We start from the raw sequence: 25,914 nt of genomic DNA on the forward strand, positions 1-25,914 counted from the left end.
GTAGCCGTTATTTATTCTTAAACTGTGTCTGAATGAGATCTGGAATGCTGTGAACAAGTTTTCATTCAGATGTCATGTGCAGATTGAATCCCCTGTTCCTCTGAACTTTTAGTTGGAAGCTTTCTTTGTGAGGATGCTGTTTGGGTTATGGGTGTGGGTGGTAGCTTGTAGTTTCTCCAGCATGTTGAGAAAACCTCTCTGGAAAATGCAAGGAGGTCTAGACATTGTATGGGGAATGTAGTCAAGTCTAACATGTCAGACAAGTTGCTACTCTTTGCTACCAGTCACCATGACAGCCCAGCTGGTTCTGTCCCTTTATTCTCTGCCCCAGGCTAAACCAGACAGTGCCTACCTTAAAACAGAAAAGACAAGCCAATACATGCTCAGAAGAGGGCATGAGGCAAGCACTGATCCTAGGAGAGGAGTGATTATATTATTCAGCTGAATGTTGCGTCATTGTCTCCCACTCTGTATTATTTCCAGCCCAATCGTATGGATATGGTGAATTACAGTGAGAGAGGTCAGGGGGATGTGACCCCATTGCCTCTAGGAGACTTGATTATCTACTCACCAGACGGCCAACAGCAACTCTTTTCTCACTAAGTGAAGCCATTAGAAATCTGCAAGACAACCCTCCCTTTAGTCTTCAGGAAACTTCTCCATAGAAGGTCCCTGCATTCAGATGATGTTCTAAAGGCCTGGGACAGTAATCCAGGAAGACAAATTCAGTCATCTTAATGATCCCTGAATGATTTCAATTATCTAACCAACCCCTCAAATAAGACAGTGCTTCAGAGAGGTACAGACCCGTTAATCAGACATCCCAGAATGATCGCATTAGAAGAGACTTCAGTCAAAAGTCTTCTAAAACAAGTAGTAATCCCTTAAAATAGCACCGTTGGCAAATTGTTATCCAGACTTTATCACCCACAACAGCAGGGAGTGCACACATGCTCTCAAGCTTTTTGGTGTAGGAGAAAGCACTCAGCTTTGGGAGTTAAAAGAGACTGGTTTCAACTCTGCCCTTTAGTACTTTGGTAACATAGGCTAGATGGTTTACCTTTGGATTCCTGATATGTTTATAATGAAAATGAAAATCATATTGTTTTCACTGTGGTCATCTGAGCATGAGGTGAGACGATATGAATAAAGCATCAAAGAACATTCTTAATAATTGGTAGTTTTCTTCCCACCCTTTTCATGGTTGGAATCTGCCTTCTGCCTTTAAGTATTGCCACAAACTGTAGCCTCAGGAAAAATACTCTACCTCTCTGGACCTCAACTTCTTTGGTTATAAAATGAGAAACTTGGACTGATTGATTCTAAGGTCCCTCCAAGGACATTTTCCACTAAAATATGAAACATCGTGGTAGATTTCTGAAGACATTACCTTCGCTTTTGTTCCCTGATAGCCAGCCATCTGTTATCATAGGCTTGGCTGGGCTAGACATAATTATTTTTCCCTATGGAGTCAAGAAACAAACTAAATGGCAGTGTCCTGAATAATTTATTCGACTCCTAGAATTAGTACATTATCATTGTTGTTATGAAAGAAGTAATTTACACTTTGAAAGGGTATTTTACCTCTTTTATCTCTGAATGTATTTTAATCCTTTTACTACTTAGGAGATATGACTCCATTATTTTATGTCAATACTTCCCATATCCTGTGATTTGGGTGGGGTCAGTTATTATGTGCAATGTCTGATGAGGTTAATGCACTGGGACTCTGAGTGCCTACATTTAGTTAATGAATTTGAAGCAGAGTCTCTGGAGTGTGCATACTGACCAGTACCTTATCAGCCCCTAAGCTGTTGTTTGCTTTCTGTTGTGTGATCTGTAGAATAATAGTTTGTATGTACACAGAGTTTAACAATGAAGAGTAGGTGTCAGATTTGGAAATAGGTAGTGCTGCGGAAAGAATATATAGTCTGTGATCAGACGTAGATTCAAATCCAGACTTCATCACTTATTATCACTTCGCTTTGGCTATACACTATACATATCTAAATTTCAGTTTCTTTCCCTGTAAAATGAGAACAACATTGATCTCCAAGTTGGTTATGATATTAGGTGAGAAATGATTTAAAGAATATTATTTTTTTATTATTGTTATGTGTTAGAGAAAGACAAATATGGTATCACTTATACATGGAATCTAAAAACCAATACAAATCAATATATATACAAAACAGAAAACAGACTCATAGGCATAGAAAACAAAGTTATGGTTACCAAAGGGAAAAGGGAAGAAGAGGAGGGATATAGTAGAAGTGTGGGATTAACAAACACACAGAGTACTATACATAAAATAGATGAGCAGCAAGGATTTTCTGTTCCGTACAGGGAACTATATTCAATATCTTGCAATAGCCTGTGATGGAAAATAATCTGAAATATATATATATATATATATATATATATATATATATATATATACACACACACACACACACACACTCATATATAACTGAATCATTTTGCTGTACACCTGAAACTAACACAATGTTGTAAATCAACTATACTTCAAATAAAAATGAAATTATTTGTTAAAGTAGCTTTTAAATATTTCTCTATACCAATGTAATGCATTATTTTGATTAGTAAGATTATTTGATTGCTATCTATCAATTGCTGGGAACATTAGCTTGGAGAGAATTACAAGGTAAGAGAAGGTGAATAAGATTTGTGTGTTATAGAATCATTGAAAATGAACATCAGTAAATGAAAGTTGTCAGAATAAATGCTCTGGAGTTTGTATAGATATGGTAAAGAAAGCACAACACAGGATAAGAGGAAGCCCTGAAAATGGGTATGAGAAACTCATTTTTAGCCCTTTGAATCCCTAATGATAGTAAATATATGTGGTCAATGTGGTTATTTACCAATACTGTGGTTCTCCTCACTCCAGAAACACTGCAGGGTTGCACTTCTTTGCTCCTTTGAAATCAGACGAGGCCACGTGACTTGCTTTAGCCACTGAAGTGTGCATGATTATGACATGCAGTTATGTCCCAGATGGTTTTCACTCCCTCAGCCTACCTCCCCCCGAATAAGGATAATGTGGAGTAGAGTCCCCAGCTGACCTATGAAAGTCATGAAAAATGAGCAAGGAATAAATGTGTCATCTTAAAATATTTTATGGGTTTTTGTTAGTCCAACATAACCTAGATTCTCCTGACATATGGAATAAATTATGGTAATTAACTCATCCAGAGGCTTAAAAGAACCTCTGCCCTTTCACTTAAGTGAGAAGTGAGAAGCAAGGTTTGGGATGGATCTTAATCTGGGGGGAGGGTCAGGAATGTGAGCATGAGAGGGAATTGCCCTCTTCAGACAAAGCGCCAGTTTCAGGATCCAGTGCTGTGCCGCACCCAGCGGTAAAAGGTCAATGGCCCAAGTTCTGCCCACTGTGCAGTGACCGCTCCTGTTTCCACTGTTCCCTTTCTATCCCAGGTGTGAGGGATAGTCATCATATGTGTTAATAGCGCAAGAGGAACCTCACAATCCTTTGAAGGCTACATTTATTACATAGCTAGGTATATACTAAGGAATACAGAGAAGTTAGGTTTAGGTGTTTTCACTTTGGTTAGAGAAGGGAGATCATAGCAGCAGTGCACACAAGGGGGAAAGTGTAGCTTTCATTTATTATCTCCTTATGCATATACTTTAAGACCTTTCCACCCTACATTGTCTCACCTCACTATCTCTCCAGTCTCATCTCATGCAATCCTCACTTTTCTTCCCCCCCTTTTTTACTTTTCTTCCCCCAGTGAACTTGAGTGAATCCATCTTATATCAGCTCACTTGTCACTTTTCAGATGACTTCCTTGACATAAATACACTAAATAACCATATTATCTACTCTCATAATTGTATGCATTTTTCTTTTGCGGCACTTAACCACGATAGTGATTTTAAATTTAGTTTTGTAATTGCCTGGTTAGTGACTGTCTCTCTCATAAGCCTGTAAGCCACACTGGGGGAGGAGGCTTTCCTCTGTGTTTAACCCCCTTTGCCTACTCTGACACTAGTATAGTGCTTCACACGTGGTGGCCCTCCACAGATATTTTTTAAATTAATAATGAATGTAAGTCATGGGGTGGTCACCTAATGTGCTCATCTTCCAAGCCATTCAAAAACCCGTGAGATAAGGAGCTATGTCTTCATTTTGAAAACTGAGGATTGATTAAAAGATTTGTTCCAAATCACACCCTTCTAGATGGTGGAATCAGATTTTGAATTCATGTTTATATGACTTCAAAGCCTGTGGTCTTTCCATTACATGCCTCAGCTTTGCCAGAGACTAAAAGAAATGCTTTAATTTTGAGGGAGTTAATAATGCATGGGACCTGAATTGAATATAATTTTATGCTGTTCTGCTCTAGAAGAATTTTTTATTATCCAGCCGTAGCTTTGTGCCTTCATCTCTTATCAAGAAGAGGTAATTATCTTCATTATCAGGCAACTCCTTTACTGCCATATAACTTCGATGCAGTTGGTAAAACTCTATTTTCTTTCCTCCTTGCTCCCTATGAGCTACTATCTTCAACAGCTGTCAAAGTTCGCAACCAGATGGCCAGCTATTATTCACTCTTTAAGTTCCTCTGCAGCAATGCATCATCAGGTCATCAGCAAATAGTAACATATGAAAATGTATTGTCTCATCTTCAGTGCTTCCAAGTGTCGCTTTCACATTTGTTATTCCACTCTTGTTCCTAATTAAAGAAAGCTCGTTTCCAATTCTCCTGACTGATATCTACCATTTCAATAATGCTCTTTATGTTTGTCCTGGAATGTTCATCATCGTCTTATTAACACAGTTGTTTTCAAACAAAATTTTAACTAACAGAGTCCTTTCTTGACTTTTCTGCAGTCTGTGATTATTTCTGTTTGGCATCTTCGTCTATCTTATGGTGTGATTCCACCCTGGATTCGTATACGGTGACATCTGCCATCTGAAACCTGACGGGTATTTTTACCTTTTTAAGCTCTTTATCACACTTTATCCAGCTACTTCTGCTGCCAGCCGGAATCTTTCCTGCAGCTCCCAGGCACTGTCCCCTTTTCCATCTTACTTCCCTGGCTGTTTATCTCACACACTCAGCCTGCCCACTCTTTGCTTAGGTTTGCTGAGGTCTAATACCTCTCATGTCACTCATTTTACTCTCATATTCATTGAGCTTCTTAAGAAGATCAGCTCATCTCTATGATTTAATATCTAGTCCTTAATTTTGTACCTAAAAGATAATACTCAAAATTATTCTTACCTTCTCTGCTCTGTGTTTGAAAGGCATTTGATCCTATCACGGTGACATTGATTTGCATTTTGAATTTATTGCCATTTAAAATAAATTAAAATTTTGTCTTAGCTTATAATCAGATTATAGTAGCAGCACGAATCCACCTGACTTTAAAAAATCTGGAGAGAGCCGTTTGCTTGAATAATAGGTCAACTCAAATAATATCATTTTGCATGTATATTGTAGTGCTGGTACCAGTATTTTGTGATAATGGCATTGCTTCTAAAAAATTAAAAGATTTGACCATGAGAAAAATTCCTTTAATAGGACTATTAAATTCTAGAGAGCATGTAGCTATTCTTTAAAGAGTAGATGGCAAGAAATAGGATGTATTTGCTTTTAGTGCTCAGAACATTGGATGGGAGGTGAAGGACTGACTGTCAGGGTGCCCCTATTAATGCTCCCATAGGCTTGGATTGTTTATGAGGCAATCAGTGTCACAATATGGGACATTCAAAAATTTGGTAACAATGTCCTATTAAAGTCACAGAAATTAACTTGATTTAAATGCCACACAGAAGTCAAGTTTCTTCTCCAGGTATAAAACCAGGTCCAAAATGGATTCAAATTAGGGCTACTGAAAATGAGAAGATAGACCTAAATATATTTTACCCAGCATATCTTTGCAAACATTTTAGTGGGAAGCTTATTTCTAGGGAAAGTAAGTATATTTTCTAAGGATAGTTGTGAAATAGAAACAAAAGAAGGCACTAATGAAATGAAGTAGAGATGAGAAGAGCTTGTTAAATATGAGTTTGGTCAATACAGATTTTGCAGAATATTATCTTTGGACTTTTTAAGTAGAAAAGTAGGAACATATTCAGTTATGCCAATAAAGTATATTAATATAAGAACACTGCCTCACTGTTTTCTGTATTGGTCAGCACAAGGTGAAATTTGATCACAGGTACAGATCAAATGTGAGTTCCACAATTTTAAAATTGGACAATGATAAAATAGAGAATACAGAGAAAGATGGCCAAGATGGTATAGAATTTGGACAGCATGTTATGACTATTTATTCATTCACGTGGTAAGTTCATCTAGCTCCCTGCCAAACATTGGAGATACAAGGACCAATATGGCAAACGTAGGTCCTACCTTAGAGAGGAAATGAGAAGACAGAGAATTGAAACTCACAATAAGTTGATTAATGATATGGGAAGGAAAGCAGAGAAAATGAGGAGAACATATAGAAAGGAGCTTAATCAAATTTAGGATCAGAAGAGATGGAAGGATGAGGGAGTGAAAGAAAAGCATAAATGAATCTCTGCAGAAGGCTTAGCAGATCAGAGAAAGCGTGGTCCTAGGAGGAACTGAAAGTAAGTTAGGAAGTTTGGTGAGTAATATCAAGGGAGTAGAGGAAGAAAAATAGAGCAGAAAGTGTAGTGGGGCCAGATGCTGAGAGTTCTATAAGCCAGGCACTGGAGCTTGCATTTAATCCTAGGAACAATGGAATGGGCCTTGGCACTCGAATCCAGTGAGTGATGCTCACATTGTAGTCTAACTAAATAACAACCTACAGAGTGACATAGTGCATAACTTGGGCAACTAACTGCATTGGCTCTAAATGGAATGTATTTTCATAGCTGCAAGGAGAAGAGTGATGTAAGTAGGCTTAGGTTTGTAATTATAAAAGAAGACATTTGCTGTTTCATAGAATATAGGTTGTAGGATATAGATATATTTATTTATTCACTCATAAATAAATATTTATTATATAGATATTATGTGCCTGGAACTGGTCTACTTGGTATGGGATTCAGCAGTTAGTGAGATAGTCAAGGGCCCCATAATTGTGACACTTCCATTCTGGTATGAGGGAGATAGGAACAAAAACAAATAATTTATCACTAAGTAAACACAGTAGTTTCAAACGCTGATAAGTGTTATGAACAGAAAGAGATACCATTTGAACTTAGACTGGAAAGATCCCAAGGATTTAGCCATGTAAATATCTGGAGGCCCAGGACACTGGGAATAGCAAGCATAAAGACTTAGGCAGGAATGGGTATTTTGGGATCAAGGAACAAAAAGAAGATGAGTGTAACTGGAGTATAGTATGTGAAAGAGAAAGTGGAACAAGAGGAATTTGAAGAGGTAGGGAGGGGTCCAACCATACAGGGGCTTGTAGGAATGATTGGAAGAACTGGGTCTGTGGATACGTTCAAGAGAAAGCAAAATGAAAACAGAATAAACATGTTCGAATACGTGGTGGTAATTCACTTTAAAAGGGAATTAAAACTAATTTTATGTTGCTACACCTAAGCCAATTAGGTGCAATGGGTGGTTGTTAAAAGAGGGAAGATTTTGGTTCCACAAACTGTCCAAGCATGAAGGGAGCTGCCTGTCCCTTGAGAAGTTATGCAGAGTCAGTAGAAAGAACTTGGGCTCTGTGTGAAAGTCAGGGCTACTTTGCCTCTAAAGTCTCTATAAATGCTTTAAGTTCATTTGGTGAAAGTAAGGTGCACAAAGGCTTCCTAAATTTAACATCAGGAGCTTTTGTCGACTATGGTTACTGCATGTAGTTACAGTGCACCGAGGAGAAGGAGGGCCAGTGTTTCTGTCATTCTGAATCCCTAGTTTTTTAAACACATGGGCGGTTGGGCTTGCATTGTGATTGCTTATGAGTAACCTAATTCTGTCCTGTCTTCATAGGTCAGAGCCAGAAAAAAGGAGCATTTTCCTACAAAATGTTATTTAAATAGGATAATCACACTTTAAGACAGAAAAAAAAAACCCTCCACATTCTCAAATAAAAGCACTGATCAATTTTCTTTTTCATTTTTCCCTTTCTTTTGAATCTTGAAGCTTATATAATTTTTTAATCTGTGTTTCCAGATTATACACAAAACCTTCACACCTGTTAACATGTTCAAAAAGAGCATCATAATCTTTCTAAGATTACACTTATTATACAGCTAGTAATATATTGTTTAGTTAGAGTTACACAGAAGTTACGTTTGGGGTCATTACACGGTTTGGCCATAGATGATTATTTTAAGCAATGGGTACAAAAGGGGACAGATTAGCTCTGTCTGAGAGCAGACAGAGTATGCTGTAACTGAGTATCTCCTCATGGGCATACTTCAATATCCTTCCACTAATCTTAGGATAAAGATAGCCGTTTTCATCTTGGCTTGAACAATCCTACCTGCCCTTGAGCCCATGGCCTCTCTAGAATCTTCTCATACAAAGTAGAGACAGAATTAATCCTAAATTAGTTGAATTACTTGTTTTCTTAAAATATATACACTAATATATTTACTTTAAGTTTTTGGTAAGGCTTTTCTAAAATATAAAAATCTAAACATTTAAGTATCTTCATCTACTTTCTGTCTCAGTGCAGCAGATAATGGAAGTGGACTTGATACGGACCAGTGTTCTTGGCCTTCCCCAATCAATAGAAATTTACTAGAGGCCAGACACGAAATTCATGCAAGGCTTTACTGGGGCCCCTGTGGCTGCAGGAGGGGGCAGTGAGAGCAAGTAACAGGTTCCCTTACTGGCTCCCCGAGTGGAGGATGAGCTTGTTCCTTATATGGGGTGAGGGTAGAGGTGTCCAGGGTTCGAGCCAGAGGGGTGGCTTAGGTGGCCTGCCCACCCCTTTGGTGGTGTTGAGTGCAGGGGACATGCTCAGTACCCTGCTTTTGCTCCCGACACCCTGATTTTGCTCCAGCCTCTTCAAAAGTGGCATTTGGGGTTTTTAAAAAATCTTTTTGTACCTTATTGTCCAGAGTTTGCCCCAACTGCACATGCATGCAGTTATTTTTAGACCCTTATAGTTTATTTGTATTTTGTTGCTCGAAGAGACACTTGTCCAGGTGTAAGTGTTGCAACACTGCAGCAAAGGGTCCCATGTCCCAGGTCCACTCCTGTCTCAAATTCATCTTAATCTCCATTTATTACAGAACCTTGAGGACCCTGAAGAGTTGGGGGCAGGGAGGCATTCATAGACAAGGGTCCCTTGGCTGGAGGATTTTAAATGGGACAATTGTTAATGCTTTAATGTGGTACTGTGAAAAGTTTTGCCTCTCCTACTTAAAATATTGTCTTATATAAAATGTCTTATATAGGAAACATTGCCTTTTGACGAATTGCAAAAATAGTTCCTTTAGAAGGGGTAGGTTCCTTAAGAATTTTGTGAACTGCAGAATTTCTTTAGGACTGATGGATTGCTTTTAGTCAATTTAGTTTTCTGCTTTTGTGAGTCCTCCTGCTCCATTTTTCAGAATTCATTTAGTTTTACATTAGCCTGTGTCCATTTAGTACAAGATGAGGAAAACGTTCTTTTGCCAGATCATCAACTTTTAAAGGATTCATCGTCACTAATAAAACAAAGTTGAGGAGTATGTCAATTAGCCCAATAATTGGAGCAAAGACTGAACTTTTCTGTATGCTTTTTAAAAAGATGTTTTGAGCTGGGCTGTAATATTTCATTAGAACTATAAACAACGGGCTCGTGGCTTTGGTGAAGTACATTTTTTATTTCCTCTTATGGGCTGACTGGTCAGGAGAACCTCTCCATACCTAACTGCAACGTTGCCATTTAAATTTACAAAGTTAATCTTGTGCATTAAACTATTTTAAGGGAGCTCCCTGGTTTAAAAGTTAACAGAAACAAACAAAACCTGAAACACTAAAGAAAAACAAAACACTTGAACCCAATCCATTTAGACACATAAGCAATAGCTAATGTATAAGATTTAAATGTTTACCTTGATTTCTTTACCGTGACATTTAGATTTTAGTTTCTTATGCTTTATTAAAATAGTGCTGATTGTATTGATATTTTAGCTCCATGTGCTGTCATCTATACATTTTATTTCCTTTTTGCTGTTTTGAACTTTTTAGATTGCAGTATAAAGGAGGGCAGAGAAATGCCTTTTGTATAATACACAGGTGGCTGATATGAATTAATTACGGATAATATCTATAAATGTTTTTTTTCATTTTCTTGAATAGTTGGGGCTTGAATGTCCTTGAGAAAGTTTTCAAAAGGATTTTCATCCCTGTAAAGTGAATGAGTCTATATTTGCCCATAAAACTCTTTGTGAAAAATTTCAGCTTTTAAAAATTAAATAATGGAAGGAGTTTGCATAGATTCATGCTCCCTATGCTAAAATTATGTTAGAAATGAAGAGTGCCTGAAAACAGAGACAATAGAATGCAAATTGTTCGCTGCATGTCATTAACCTGACATCTATGATGTGCCTTGTTCAATTTCAATATTTAATAAGTGTCCAATTTCTTAAGTATGAATAAAAATGAGAAACAATAACAAGTAAGTTACTTTTCAATAAATAGACATGTCCTTACTGATTTAAGAATAGTAATTAGGTGTAGCACATTAACTGAGTGGCCTAGAGCAATTTTATAATAATCTTCTAAGAGCTCAGAAGAAAAATCAACACTTTATTACTTTTAACACAATGCAGTTACTACTTCTTTTAATTCATTTTAGTGAGCTGTCAATAAATTTCACTCCATTAGATGCTGAATTTAATTGGCTCCAGGGTCACAATTTATGTGATTTCTAGGTTGTGTGCTATTTACAACATCTAGTAAATGTTACCTATGGCAACATAAATATATGTAATCTATAGCCCGCAGTGGACAATTATTTTTCATTCCTTGGATATTAAGCATTCAATAGTGCTGTTGCTGATTATTTTCTGGACTTCTCTGCTATATTATGTGGGGATAGGAATGGCTACGTAATTTGAGATTTCTAATGTACAATGAAAACACTGGGACCCAGAATTTTAACATGGCAACAGTAGAGCATGAGGGCAGGGCCCTTTTGAGCTTGGTATTTCATGGAACTGCCCAGTTTGTAGAGCCCTTTGTGCAAGTGTAAACATTTTTAACTCACAACAGTCTCTAATGTGTAAAAATTATATTCTTGGTATATTCTATCACTGAATAAATCACAGTAACTGGAGATTGGCCTGTGATTTACAAAGGCAGGAACTTTGCATACTCTTTGACTTTCAGCAAAGGTGACATAAGTTTATAATGTAACCAGAACAGTCCTTAGGAAAAGATAAATTATCCTTTGATCAAGTGTTTGATCTGAAGGTCTGTGTCCCAAACTAGTGGATTCCAATACTGTGCATTCTTTTTGAATTTGCATATCTTATTCTGAAACAAGAGCCTGTTCAAGATAATTGAGCTTTTCTTTGGAATTGTGATCTGATGAGACATTCTGGTGACCTGCATGTTCTCCATTCTTCTGTCCCTCTTTTTGGCATCGGAATACTGGCAAGACAATATGCTGAAAAGCTAAATTTACATCCTCCTTGAAGACAGGTGTGATCAATACATTTTAAGCAAAATCCCTCTGCTAGCCCCTCTCTCCCTGTCTGTAACAACTGTGAGGGCTGAAGCTTCAGCAGTTACCTTTGAACCATGCAGCAACCTTGATGATGGTAAACACAACTTAAGGTGGAACAAAAAGACAAAATTATCCTGCTCTCTTGATAACTTTACATAGATTCTAAATCAGCCCAGGATTGCCTATGTAAATAAATTACACCCTAATTTATTGAAATCTCTGCAGCCCATTTTGTTAGTTGCAGCACAATTTTGACTGAAACAAGAGATAACACTCTTCTTTTTTAAAAAAATTGCATTCTACTAGATCCTACTTTTGTTGTGGTAATAACAGATTAACTCAAAAGCACCTATATAATAACATAAAGCAGAGATAAGTTATTAAAGGCAAAACAAACAAACTCCACTTCATTTTTGTTAGAATGACTTTTAAAATCTGATCAATTGTTTCCTTTGCTTGTTTTAGACAGTTGATTGGAGGTTTTATTTTGCTTTTTGGTTTTGTTTCTGTGCTTCGCTGTCTATTTTCTTGATTTCTTGTAGCCTGCTGCAGATTACTCTAGTATTTATTCATTCATCTAAGCAGTACACCATACCAACAATACAAAAAGAGTAAGGTGTGGCATCGTCCCTTAAATGACTCATAGCTTAAGGAGAGATCAAATATGTAAAAATAATTTAAAACACAACGCAGTAAGGGATAAAATAGAGGAGAAAATTGTTATGGGTCTCCAGTTCCACTAAGGCAAACGTCTGTCTAACTTACTAGGAAATTTTGGAGGGCCAGCAAATATCCAGTCTGAGAGGAATATCTTCCAGAATTTGGGAATTTGATGTCCCTTAGTCACACTGATAAATAGATAAATCTTTATTCTTTGACTTTTTCACCTTTAAAATAAAAATATTAGATTGAATTCATACACTATTTCCCCTCAACATAAAATCAAATGATGAGATTTAGATTTTAAAAATTAAGCTCTCTCTGTTTTTTAAAGGATAGAATTGCTTTATTTCAAGAAGCAGAGAAAGGTTCATAAATATTAGTAACATGCATTTTCTTGGGTAAAACCTGTATATTATACCTGCCAGAAGGTGACATTAGCTTTTAAGTCACTGTTTCTTAGGAAGTATTTGGTTACACTCTAAATTTCATACTTGGTGTTTCTGCCATTCATTAATTTTCAATATTTTAGTGGAGTTACGTCCAGCTGAGGTAATGCATTTCTTTCTCAACAGGATTCTGTAGTAGACAGCTGAAAAGTATAATTTCACACACATATGATGAAAAAAATAAGGAGGGCAAAGCTGCATTTGATAAGAGAGTAGACTAGTGCAGGCTTCAAAATAGATAGAGGATGTAGTCTTTATCAATAGATAAAATTTCAACGACTACTACCCTCTTCATTTTAAAAAAGCAAGAGATTCACTCTTGCATTCCTACACACTAATGATGAAAAATCTAAAAGAGAAATTAAGGGAACACTTCCATTTACCGTTGCAGCAAAAAGAATAAAATACCTAGGAATAAACCTACTTAAGGGGACAAAAGACCTGTATGAAGAAAACTATAAGACACTGACGAAAGAAATGAAAGATGATACAAACAGATGGAGAGATATACCATGTTCTTGGATTGGAAGAATCAACATTGTGAAAATGACTCTACTACCCAAAGCAATCTACAGATTGAATGCAATCTCTATTGAATGCAAACTACCAATGGCATTTTTCACAGAACTAGAATAAAAAAGTTCACAGTTTGTATGGAAACACAAAAGATACCAAATAGCCAAAACAATCTTGAGAAAGAAAAACGGAGCGGGAGGAATCAGCCTCCTGGACTTTGGACTATACTACAAAGCTACAGTAATCAAAACAGTATGGTACTGGCACAAAAACAGAAATGTAGATCAATGGAACAGGATAGAAAGCCCAGAGATAAACCCACGCACATATGGTCACCTTATCTTTGAAAAAGGAGGCAAGAATATACAGTGGAGAAGACAGCCTCTTCAATAAGTGGTGCTGGGAAAACTGGACAGCTACATGTAAAAGAATGAAATTAGAATACTCCCTAACACCATACACAAAAATAAACTCAAAATGGATTAAAGACCTAAATGTAAGGCCAGACACTATAAAACGCTTAGAGGAAAACAGGCAGAACACTCTATGACATAAATCAGAGGAAGATCCTTTTTGACCCACCTCCTAGAGAAATGGAAATAACAAAAATAAACAAATGGGACCTAATGAAACCTAAAAGCTATTGCCCAGCAAAGGAAACCATAAACAAGACCAAAAGACAACCCTCAGAATGGGAGAAAATATTTCCAAATGAAGCAACTGACAAAGGATTAATCTCCAAAATATACAAGCAGCTCATGCAGCTGAATATCAAAAAAAAAAAAAAAAAAAAATCCAATCCAAAAATGGGCAGAAGACCTAAATAGACATTTCTCCTAAGAAGATATACAGACTGCCAACAAACACATGAAAGGATCCTCAACATGACTAATCATCAGAGAAATGCAAATAAAAATTACAATGAGGTATCACCTCACACCGGATAGAATGGCCTCATCAAAAAATGTACAAACAATAAATGCTGGAGAGTGTGTGGAGAATAGGGAACCCTCTTGCGCTGTTGGTGGGAATGTAAATTGATACAACCACTATGGAAGTTCCTTAAAAAGCTAAAAATAGAACTACCATATGACCCAGCAATCTCACTACTGGGCATATACCCTGAGAAAACCATATTTCAAAAAGAGTCATGTACCGCAATGTTCATTGCAGCTCTATTTACAATAGCCGGGACGTGGAAGCAACCTAATTGTCTATCGACAGATGAATGGATAAAGAAGATGTGGCACATATATACAATGGAATATTACTCAGCCATAAAAAGAAACGAAATTGAGTTATTTGTAGTGAGGTGGATGGACCTAGAGTCTGTCATACAGAGTGAAGGAAGTCAGAAAGAGAAAAACAAATACTGTGTGCTAGCACACATATATGGAATCTAAAAAATAAAAAAATAAAAAATAGTTCCGAAGAACATAGGGACAGGACAGGAATAAAGATGCAGATGTATAGAATAGACTTGAGGACATGGGGAGGGGGAAGGGTAAGCTGGGACGAAGTGAGAGAGTGGCATTGACATATATACACTACCAAAAGTAAAATCGATAGCTAGTGGGAAGCAGCAGCATAGCACAGGGAGATCAGCTTGGTGCTTTGTGACCACCTAGAGGGGTGGGATAGGGAGGGTGGGAGGGAGATGCAAGAGGGAGGGGATATGGGGATATATGTATATGTATAGCTGATTCACTTTGTTATACAGCAGAAACTAACAAAAACATTGTAAAGCAATTGTACTCCAATAAAGACGTTAAAAAAAAAAAAAAAAAGGAGCTGGAACCCAGTGGTCATGGAAATGTCTTGTCCACCTTGGATTATCTACAAGAGAGAATTATCTACAATTCTCTCCCTACATTTACATGGGAGAGAATTAATTTCTACCCATTTTGTTTAATTTATTATTGCCTTGATGTTTCTGCCATTTTCTGTGAAACCTAATTTTAACTGATATGGTTTCTAAACTTACAAGGAGACCAACCGGTTCAAAATCTCTTGGTTTTAAGGCTCAGGCAGCTTGCCAGTTTTTAAATTTTCCTAAAATGTTTTTATTGTCTGAAAACTGTGAAAATAGAGGGACATTAAAAAATTAGAATTGCAATAAATAAATAAAAGCAAGAGATTCATAATTTCAAAACACTGCTAGATGCATGAAATAAAGGAAGTCAAATAATGCAATCTACTCAGAACTTTAAACCCCAAAATACAGTAGACAAACTAAAATAGTAAATAAATCTCAACCTATACTCGGAATACCTAAAGCATTATAAAAAAGGTTTTGTGATTATATCTATATATATACACACGTGAATATGCATATACCATACACACATAATAGAAAAATTGGAAAAACGCAAAGAAGAAAATTAGAAAACCAAATGACCGCTTATCTTTTTATGACCTAGAAATAAAATTCTGTGAATTGTCTGCCATTTTCAGGACTTCCCTCGTGGTGGAATGGTTAAGAATCCGCCTGCCAATGCAGGGGACACGGGTTCGATCCCTGGTCTGGGAACCTCCCACATGCCATGGAGCAGCTAAGCCTGTAAGCCACAACTACTGAGCCTACACTCTAGAGCCTGTGAGCCACAACTACTGAGCCTGCGTGCCACAACTACTGAAGCCCAAGTGCCTAGAACCTGTGCTCTGCAACAAGAGAAGCCCCCACTCACTGCAACTAGAGAAAGCCTGTGCAGCAATGAAGACCCAACACAGCCCAATAAATGAATAAATAAATCTTTAAAAAACATTATCTGCCATTTTAATAGATCAATATAAATAAATCCTAATAAGTATATTTATAACACTATGGTCCAATTGTATATGGCTTAATATAAACATATAATTCAGATTTTTCATTTTTTAACATTTTGGTACAATTCTGGGAAAAAATAAGGCAGATGCAATCTGAGCATAAACAATTTTTTTCTTCTACTCCCAGCCCCAATCTACTGATCTTTGCTTCTCCCGAGCCTCATGGTAGCTTGTGCCTTCAGGTGGATGAGTGTAGGCACGTGAGGCCTGGATTTTGTTGGAGTTACATGGAGAGAATCTGCCAGCTGGAAGCCTTGAGAGAAGTATGGAAGATGGAGCATCAGGGGAAGTTATTGGTTCCTAAATAATTGTAGAAACCCTAGTCACATTGGCTTTGTATAAATAGGTCTGCTTTCTCTGGGCACAAGGCCAATGGACAGGGCCAAGCCTCCCAAGACCCAAGGCATAGATGATTTAATGAGACCACAGAAGATTCTTTGGGGATTTCAGAAAAGCACAGAAATCTGTATTTTTACTCACTGCTGGCCTATAAGGCAAGTGTGTGTTTTGTCTCCCAGCCCTCTTGCAACTCCTGTTGCTTGGTAACAGCTATCATACCTAAGCCCAAGGAGATCAGCCTGATGAGTTACAACCCATCTGAACTGGCCATCACTAAGAAGGAGTGATCAGTCTGGTCAGAATAACATTAACCCAGCAAAACAGCTGCTGCGTGAGATGAACAGACAATTGAATAAAATATAGTAACAAAAGTACCTAAGGGAAATAAAGTTCCACACCAAAAAGGAAATAAAATAGAATACATTTTTTGAAAAATTCAGAATGAAAAATTTGATTTGTCATCCAAACAATTTAATAGATGATTTGAAGGTATGATAGTCACAAGATCTGGAACAATGGTCTGTTAAGTGAAGTGCAAGAAATAGCTCAAAGATAAAGGCAAATTATATAGAGGCAGCAATCATGATAAAAAGAAAAATGACGTGGAAGATGAAATAACCAAACAAGTGAAAACCTAACAAGTGAAATAACATAGTTGCAGGGAAAAAAGAATAAATGTTAGAAGCAATAATAAAGAAATGATAGAAGAAAATTTTCCTGAGGTAAAGAGAGATCTGAGACTCATTAATTGAAGATGTTCATTAACTTCCAGCCTGGATTGAAGATAAACAGTACACACATATAAACTACTAAGTTTTTGCATGCTAGTGAGAAAGAAAAAAAATTTACTTTTATCTCTTAAGGTAAAATTTCATCAGAATTTTCAGGAATATTATATGATCAAATTTGCACCTATTTATAACTACAAAGTAGATTTCTATAAACTTATAAACAGATGTAAAAGCAGGACAGAGTATGAATCTTCTTTGGACCATTGAGCTTTATAATTTTAAAGCTTTGAAGATCTGTTGGAAAATAGTTCCTTTGGTATTAATATTAACCTGTATCCTGGAGATATTTAATGGGGCAATGAAAACAAGCAAACAAAACAAAATGTGTAATGAAAGGACTAGATAGTGCAAAAACAAAATTTTTAATTAGCCACAATATTTTAATTTGTGAAGTTTCACTTTGACATGGAGCTGTGGACTCTAGAGGCATCTAGAGGAATCTAGACATGGGAACATATTCTTAGGAATTAGTTTCCTTCAAGTTTGACAGCAAAACACAATTCAGAAGTCTAGGAACTATAGCAACATAGTTGCTATATAGTTAAGAATTATAGTAATGCCAATTTGTATTTGTTACACTTTCAGTATTTAGAGCATTTTTACCTATTTGATTTTCACGATAATCTGATCGAGTAAGGTTAAAAGTTTGTAGGCTCATTTTATAAGGAAAAAAACGGAGAGTGGAGACTTTATCATCTGCCACCATTACATATCTAGTGACAAAATCAGGACCTAGAACCCAGGTGTTCTGAATTGTTGGAGTGTGTATTATCCACACCAGTTTGGTTTTATCTTGAATATTAGAGAGAGAAGATCAATTATTTTTATAACTGCTTATATTAATTTACTGTTTTTCCAGATTGTATGCAAACACATTTTAAAATAATCATCTCTCATTTTTTAAAAAACTGTATTTATTTAAACTCTTCAATGTATTATTTTAACACAGTTTTTGTAGGATTCGAGGCTAATAATCAGTATGGTAAGAACACTTTTCTGACTGAATGAATGGTTTCGTTGTTTGTTTTTGTAAGTGAAGAAACAGGTTACGTATCTCAAAATTATTAAGAGACAAAAAGAGATAAGTTATAAGTATAAACGTCTTAACATGAGATGTAAATGGAAGGAAAGTGACAAGAAAGCACACACAACATCTTAATATCTCTTTTGAGGTATTTATATTATTTTCCTGTATTTCGAAACCCCTGAAACAATTACTCATATAACAAAATTTTATCAATAATAATGTCAACAAATTACTGACATATGAAGTATTTTGTCCAAATACTGCTCACAAAAATACTGGTCCCTTTATAGGAAGTTTTCCCGTAGTGAAAGTATCATTACAAAATCAGTGCCTATATTCAAAGCAGATTTGTCCAACCACTACCATTCAACACCTTTGCAAGAGATTTTTAAAAAATTATTTATGATTTTAAGTCTTAGATTTGCATTTCACCGCTCAAACATCAGCTGTTGAAATGCAAATAGATACATAGTATTTACCCACCATAAAAATGCTTATTAAAAGAAGTGGAATGTACTCTGTTTCTTTCTGAAAACTAACAACTCTCTATTGAGAAAGTAGAAAATCATTTTCTAAAAATCCATCCTCTCTGAACAGTGTAAATTGGAATAGATCAAAATATCTCCTCTACCTAGAATGTATCTGAATAACAAAAAGAGTTCATAGATTTTTAACTACTAATCTCCAAAGGAGACAAGAAAATGTTAGATGATTATGTGGTTACAAATTCTACTCCCCTGAGAGCCTATAAATGTCTCAGGAATTAAAAGAAAAGCAATCCACCTCTACTTTGAATAGCATAGTCTTTTTTATGGCCAATCCTTGCCCAATATTAAATTAAAAACTGAAATCCAGAGTGTGCTACAGACACAAAGGCCATATAAATACATATAGCTTCTATGAAACAGACAAGCACAGTGACATTTTAAAGTCAAACTTTATGTGTATGGGTTAGAAACGAAGGAATGTAAATACTCTGTGTTCTAATTTGCATCCATTTGGAAATCAGAAATGGAGCCTCATAAATTTCATATTAAATGATACATAAATATCATAGGTTAGAGGACACATTTTCAATGCAGTGTTATGCTCCAAAAGTGAAATTCACTGAAGCTAGTCCAATGAATAGAGTTAATACCCCAGGTATTAAATTTGAAATATAATCTATAGGTTTTTAAAGTAGACTCTAAATAGCTCATGATATTTTCTTTGGAATATGTAAGCAAGTTTCTAAATTTGGCAGCTGTATGATGTTCACTTAATTTTCTTCTGAGTTTCAAACAGACCTCCAGAGCTGAGGAGGTTAATGCATTTGTCAGAAATTCAAGATGTCAATCATCTTCTGAGAGCAACTGTTTCTTGGAGAATGTCAGCCATACCGCCACTTCTTCACACTTTGGTATCTTTTTCCCCCTATAGCCACTGGAGATCTGTCAGAGGAGATTAATAACCAAATGAGTTGCCTCTGGGTGCTACTGGATTCAGCAGGGGATAGAGTTGCATTTATTTCTAACTCTGCTTGTCTGATATCTCCACATCCATTAAGCCGAGTAAAACAACTTCACAGTTGTACAGTGTTCTCATGGGCCACCTGAAACATGAATGGAGTGGACCACCTCTCCTATGCTCTTGGGGAGCTCCTATTTCCAAAATTCATTTCACTTCACAATATTACAGCATCTGGATTTATTAAACAGTAGGTGTTAAACCAGGATGGATACTGCACATTTATCTGTTCCATACAGAGTTGTATTATCACTTTCACACGATCTCATTTTTCTACTCTTGCTCCCTTTTTTCTTTTATCTCTAACAGTCTCCTTACAGGCTCTCCATTGTCTATTGTCTTTCCTCATAATGACTTTCTTCAGAGGACAGATCAGAGAGGAAGGCCACTGCCATCTTGGGGGACTAGTGGTGCCTGGTATATCCAAATCTTCATCACACCCGCTTTGTGGCTACATTAGCATTATTTAGAAGAGTACCTTTGAGAGTCACTGTAATGCTCTCCTCAGAGCCCTTTATCCTCTGTCTTAAGGTGAAGCTGTTTCATAAAGAAATCCTTTCAATTCTTCAGTGACAAAACTGTCTTTTAAATGGGGTTCAGAACTTTTTTGATTTTAATTCAATTCTATAATAAAGGAAGTTACTTTCATTTTTAAGAAGTGTGGAGAGTAAGTCCCCATGGGGAAAAAAAATCCTCTCATTTGGTTTAAGACAGATGAATAATAAAGAGAGAAAAAAGATAACTGGATTGTTAAAATTTGACTGCAAGGAGAAGGTAATTTCAACTCAAGAGCTGTCAGCACAGGGCAGAGGAAGGATGATAAAACAGGGATGAGAGGTACTCCAGGCTAGTGAGAGCTCTGAATGAACATCTAATAATACTGAACAACCTGTAGACATTTTAAGAACATTAAGAACGTGGTATCTAAAAGCATCTTTCCTTATACTCTGTGTTCTATGGAATCTGAATATATTACTAAATCACAGTAATTTTCATGGATGCTCAAATATTCTTCACTTATCATGAAAACAATGCAAAAAAGTGAAATAGCCCAAATGACTGGTAAGAGACCCACACATGCAAAGGATGTTTTTATGTTATTTTAAAATTTATCTGTATGTAAACAAATAATTATACATGTCGATGCTCTCACGTGACACATAATTTTTAGGTAAGTCTCTGTTTTTATTTTCCTTTTTCAATTATTTCCTCTCTCTGTTTCTTTCTCACATCTTTCCCCATATATTATCTCTCCCCACAACCATGTCAACAATCTATTATATATATATTTAAAATATATGATATACTTGTAATCTCTTAGTTTTTCTTGTAAGGTTTTTATTTTTCACTTGTTACTTATAGGCTAAAATCCATCAAGAATTTTTCTTTATTTATGGTCTAAGATAAGGACCCATCTGTATTTTCGTTCAGAGAGATAGAACTTATACCGGCTCAATTATCTAACCTATTCACCATTCTCTTTTTCACAATGAGTAGAATGACCACCTTGGAGAAATACTCAATTGTTATGTAAACTGGGATATATTTCTACATTATCTTATGTTCCAGTGATCTGCTTGCTATTCTTCCTCCAACATCACATTGAAATGATTATAATGGTGCATTAGTTTTGTATTTCAAATTACCAAGGACTTGGTGAATTAAACAATACAAAGAGGTTATCTTACAGTTCTGTAGGGCAGAATTCTGACATGGATCTCACTGAGGTAGAATCAAAGTGTTGCTTGGATGTGTTCACTTCAGGAAGCTCTAGGGGAAAATCCTTTTCCTTGCTTTTTCCAGCTTCTAGAATCTGCCTGTATTCCTTGGCTCATGGAATTCCTACCTCTGTTTTCAAGCCAGCAATAGCTGGTCAGATCATTCTCATGCTACCATCTCTCTGGTTCTCTGCAGCCTGAAAGGTTCTCCACTTGCCTCTCCACTCTATTTAAAAGATGGCTTTAAGGGCTTTGTAATTAGATTGGATCCACCTGGGTAATCCAGGACAGTCTCCATCTCAAGGTCCTTAACTTTAATCACACCTGCAAAATCCCTTTTACCATGTGATGTAATATCAATGTACAGAACACCTACAATGCTCTAGAGATTAGGGTGTGGCATCTTTGGGGGCTATTGTGCTTATCACAGATTTGGTTCAAGTTCTGATATCTAGTAAGGCTAGTTTCTGACCTGCCCCATAACTGTTATTTTTCATGCTTTTCTTGCTATTACTCGGAACTTATTCTTTAATTTATGCTTTAAGAATGTTTAACAAATCTAGGGACTTCCCTGGCAGTCCAGTGGTTGGGACTTCACCTTCCAATGCAGGGGGTGCGATCCCTGGTCGGAGTCCCACATGCCTCGCAGCCAAGAAAAAAAAAAAAACACCCACAAAACAGAAGCAATATTGTAACATTCAATAAAGATTTTAAAAATCATCCACATCAAAAAAATCTTTTAAAAAAAAGAATGTTTAGCAAATCTAGAAAAAGATGATAGTTTTAGAATTGCATTAACTATTGGAAACTTATCTGCACATTTCCCAAATTTTGTGGACAACATAAAATGCCATGTCTGTGCATTTTTGGCTCTGGGAATGATAAACAGAGGAGCGTCTTTGTACTTTATTATGATTCAAATCAATTGGAGAATAAATAAAACAAACAAACAAAAATGTGGGTGTAATTGTAACCTTAAGTTTTCATTAAAATGTGGAGTAGTTCCTTTTGTAAATCCTGAAGGTGTTTACTCTGTCATTTCTGGGGTAAAAGTGGAGAATGGGACTAAGCATACAAAACACTCTGCAGCCATACATATTCTTTTCCAAATGAAGTGAGCCATGCTTCATTTAATCTGACAGCTATGAGTGTGTGTGTGTGTGTGTGTGTGTGTGTAAAGAATTAGATGGTATTTAGCTGTCACTCAAAATTCTGTCCAACTATGAGAAGTACATTTGTTTATTGGTTGAAAAAGTTGGACTAGCGTAATATCTGTGCCAAGATTAGAACAGAAAATATCTAGTCTTCTTAATAAGGTAGTATTATTTGTATACACACACACACACATAGATACACATATTGAAGCAGGATCTTTTTAAATTAAGTTGACAAGAATCCAGAGTTTCGTTAGGAGGTGTATTGGTTACCTCTTTTGTACTGCTGTGGATCCCCTGGCCTCACGTATCTCTTATTTCAGACACCACGGTAGTGACTGGTTGTGTGTGAGCTCTGACAGCTTGGTGCACACTCAACCTGGTTTCAGTCTTGCCCCTCTCAGTGACATTTGTGCAAACTCCAAATTCAGGGGCATTAGCATTTTGTGGGATGAGTCATTGACTAATAGGGTAAGGGAGCTGATGGATAAATGTTTCTCCTTTTTCTCCTCAAAGCAGTGATAGACTCGCCCAAGGGGAGTAGTCCTCCTTGATGATAGCTCTCCAGGCCATGACTGCCAGTCTTCATGACTGCCTTTAATGCTCTTCTCTGCCTTGACACCTGAAGGATCTTTCTGGATAGAATTTTCTGATTTTATCATGGCCTTGTTGCCTATGCATTTGATATGCATTCTTTGGCTTGCTTTAATCACAGTCAACTGAGCAATGTCTTCTCTTCAAGCATCTTGAGACTCTCAACACATAACACTTTTTCCAGAACTTACTACCTAAAAGAAGAGACTCTTGAGGGTCTGCACACCCCTGCAAGTTCACCAAAATGTCTGTAAGACAAAATATGTATAGAAAACTAACTTAAAATTTCAATGGGAATGCTTTCAAAGTTCATGAGAAAGGGGTTTTACATTTCTGAATCTTTCTTAATCAAAATCCAGAGCGTTTATTGACTCTAAACTAAGCTTCCAAGATATTTACTCAAAAATTGATATGCAAAAGGTTACCCAGTACCTGGTCTTCTTAAGTGTTACCTTCTGTCATTTAAAACTTCTGATGTCACATGAAGACTCCCAGAGTCTAATCATCATTTATCTCCTGGTAGACTTGATTTCCTCAGGTTTCTGAATCATTTCTAACCACTAAGTGAAGTCCTTAGGTGGGTCTTCCCTTAGGATGAATCAGGCCATTGAATGCATTACCCGTTGTTGCTTTAAACAGCTTCCTCTGAGCCAACAGCTTGACTGTACCTCACGGAGCACTTACTTGAGAGTACCTCAGCCCTCATTATTCCTGACATGCTGAGGAAGTGTGTATTACCATTTTTTGAATCTGAAAAAAATCGAGCATCCAAAAGCATTTGATGAATTCTAGCATTTATAAAGAGTTTAGATTCCAAAATGAGTTTGTATAACTATTAATCATCACTGTCTACAAACTATTGTTGTGTATTCACAAAAAGACATTTTATAGGCACTAATAGGGTTTCAGGGATTTGGTTAGACATGCCCTCCAGGAGCTCATAGTCTCATGAAGGAGTTTACAGTCTATGAAATTGCTTTTTGCAATTGCCTGGAAACACCAGGTACTTTGATTTCTAATTCTTCCATTTAATTTAGGCTTAAAAGACATGAGAAAGAAGTAAATAAGTAAGCTGTTTTAGAATATCTTGGAAATGTATAAATTGTAGCTTGTAAAAGTAAGTCATTTGAAGTTGTTGATCGTATGAAATGTCTACTAATTCCAAGCAGATTTTGGAGAATTCTCATTGCTTCAAGAGTTCTACATTACTTATTTTGGGGGAGTGGGATTTCACATCCATCAGCCTGCAAATATAAATTAATTCCTTGTGTCAACATGGTTTCTACAAATGCATCTGTTTGTTCATTTATTTAGCAAATATTTAATTTCCACTATGGACCATATACTGCACAAAATGCCAAGGATTCAAGAGTGAACAGGGAAGAAATGGTCCCTGTTTTCATGGAACTTACATTCTTTTGGTGGAAAATTTCAGTAAATAAGCAAACAAATACAAAAAGTAATTATAAATTATGTAAAGCAAATAAAAGCGTGATGCATTAAGCAGTACCCGTGGCTATATTTTAGATAGGGCGTTTGGGAAAAGTTCTCCAGGAAGGTGACATTTAAGCCGAAAAAGATAAGTTGAAATGAGACAGGCAAAATTCTGAGGAAAATATTCCAGAAGAGGCAGAGGAACACTAAGTGACATGTGGGACCTCTGCAAGTTGTGGTGCAGGGAATAGAATCAATGTTAAGAGATTACGCTGGAGTTGGAAGCAGAGGCCAGATCTTGCAGGGCCTGGACGCCATGATGTGGAGTTGCCATTTTATTCTAAATGCAATGGGAAGCCGATGAAGAACTTTGAGCATAATTTATATTAATAGGGGTAATACGACCAGTTACATCGTTCTCTAAACAAGTATTAAAATACACAGAGCCTCAGCTCAGTGTAGATACCTCTTTTGAAAGTATGATTGAACAAATGTAGGTTTTGAGAAGTTGATGTGATAGATTAATACTTGACCAACAGCAGAAAGATCAATGGGTAATGAAACCAGCTAGGATCACAAGACTCCCAGGTCTGGGGACATAAACTCTAGGTCTGGAGAAAAGGAAATTCTCAAGAAAATACTAAGAAGGATTCTGTGCTGCTCAAACTCCATCCTTGATGAAAGGAGCAATGGGAAGAATTCAGAAGAGAGTAGTATTAAAAATTCTGTCTGATGAAAATTAATTGTTGGGGAACATTGTTAGAACCTGAGGAAGATACATCTTTTTTCAAATAGTTACAGCAAGAATGAATGCCCAGTTGGCCTGTGAGTGAAGTAAGGAGACACTAAGAAGCCAAGAGCTCCTTATAAGTGAGAAAGATGACTGTGTGGTACCTATCCCCATACAATTTGAGAAGGCTTACATTGCATTATAATAGCTCTTTTAATCAGATTGTGTGCATAATTGAAAATATAATGTGAAAAATGGGGAGTTCATAATCCATTCCCAAGGTTACAGTCTAGAGCTCTTAGTAGGATTGTGTGGACCAGGGAACCTTCTGTTTGAAGATACTTCTGAAGTGTTCATCATGGATACAATGGCCTAAAAAAAGACAGCTGTGCATCAAAATCCATCAAAATCAAAGTCCATCAAACTCATTAACAGTCTCTTGTAACTAATGACCAAACAAATGGAGGCGAGGTCAGCCCCTCTGAAGAAGCCTTAGGGGCAGCAAGTGTGGGGCTGGGGAGACAATG

This window comes from Phocoena phocoena, chromosome 5 (assembly GCF_963924675.1).
Source record: "Phocoena phocoena chromosome 5, mPhoPho1.1, whole genome shotgun sequence".
NCBI classification, from domain to species: domain Eukaryota; kingdom Metazoa; phylum Chordata; class Mammalia; order Artiodactyla; family Phocoenidae; genus Phocoena; species Phocoena phocoena.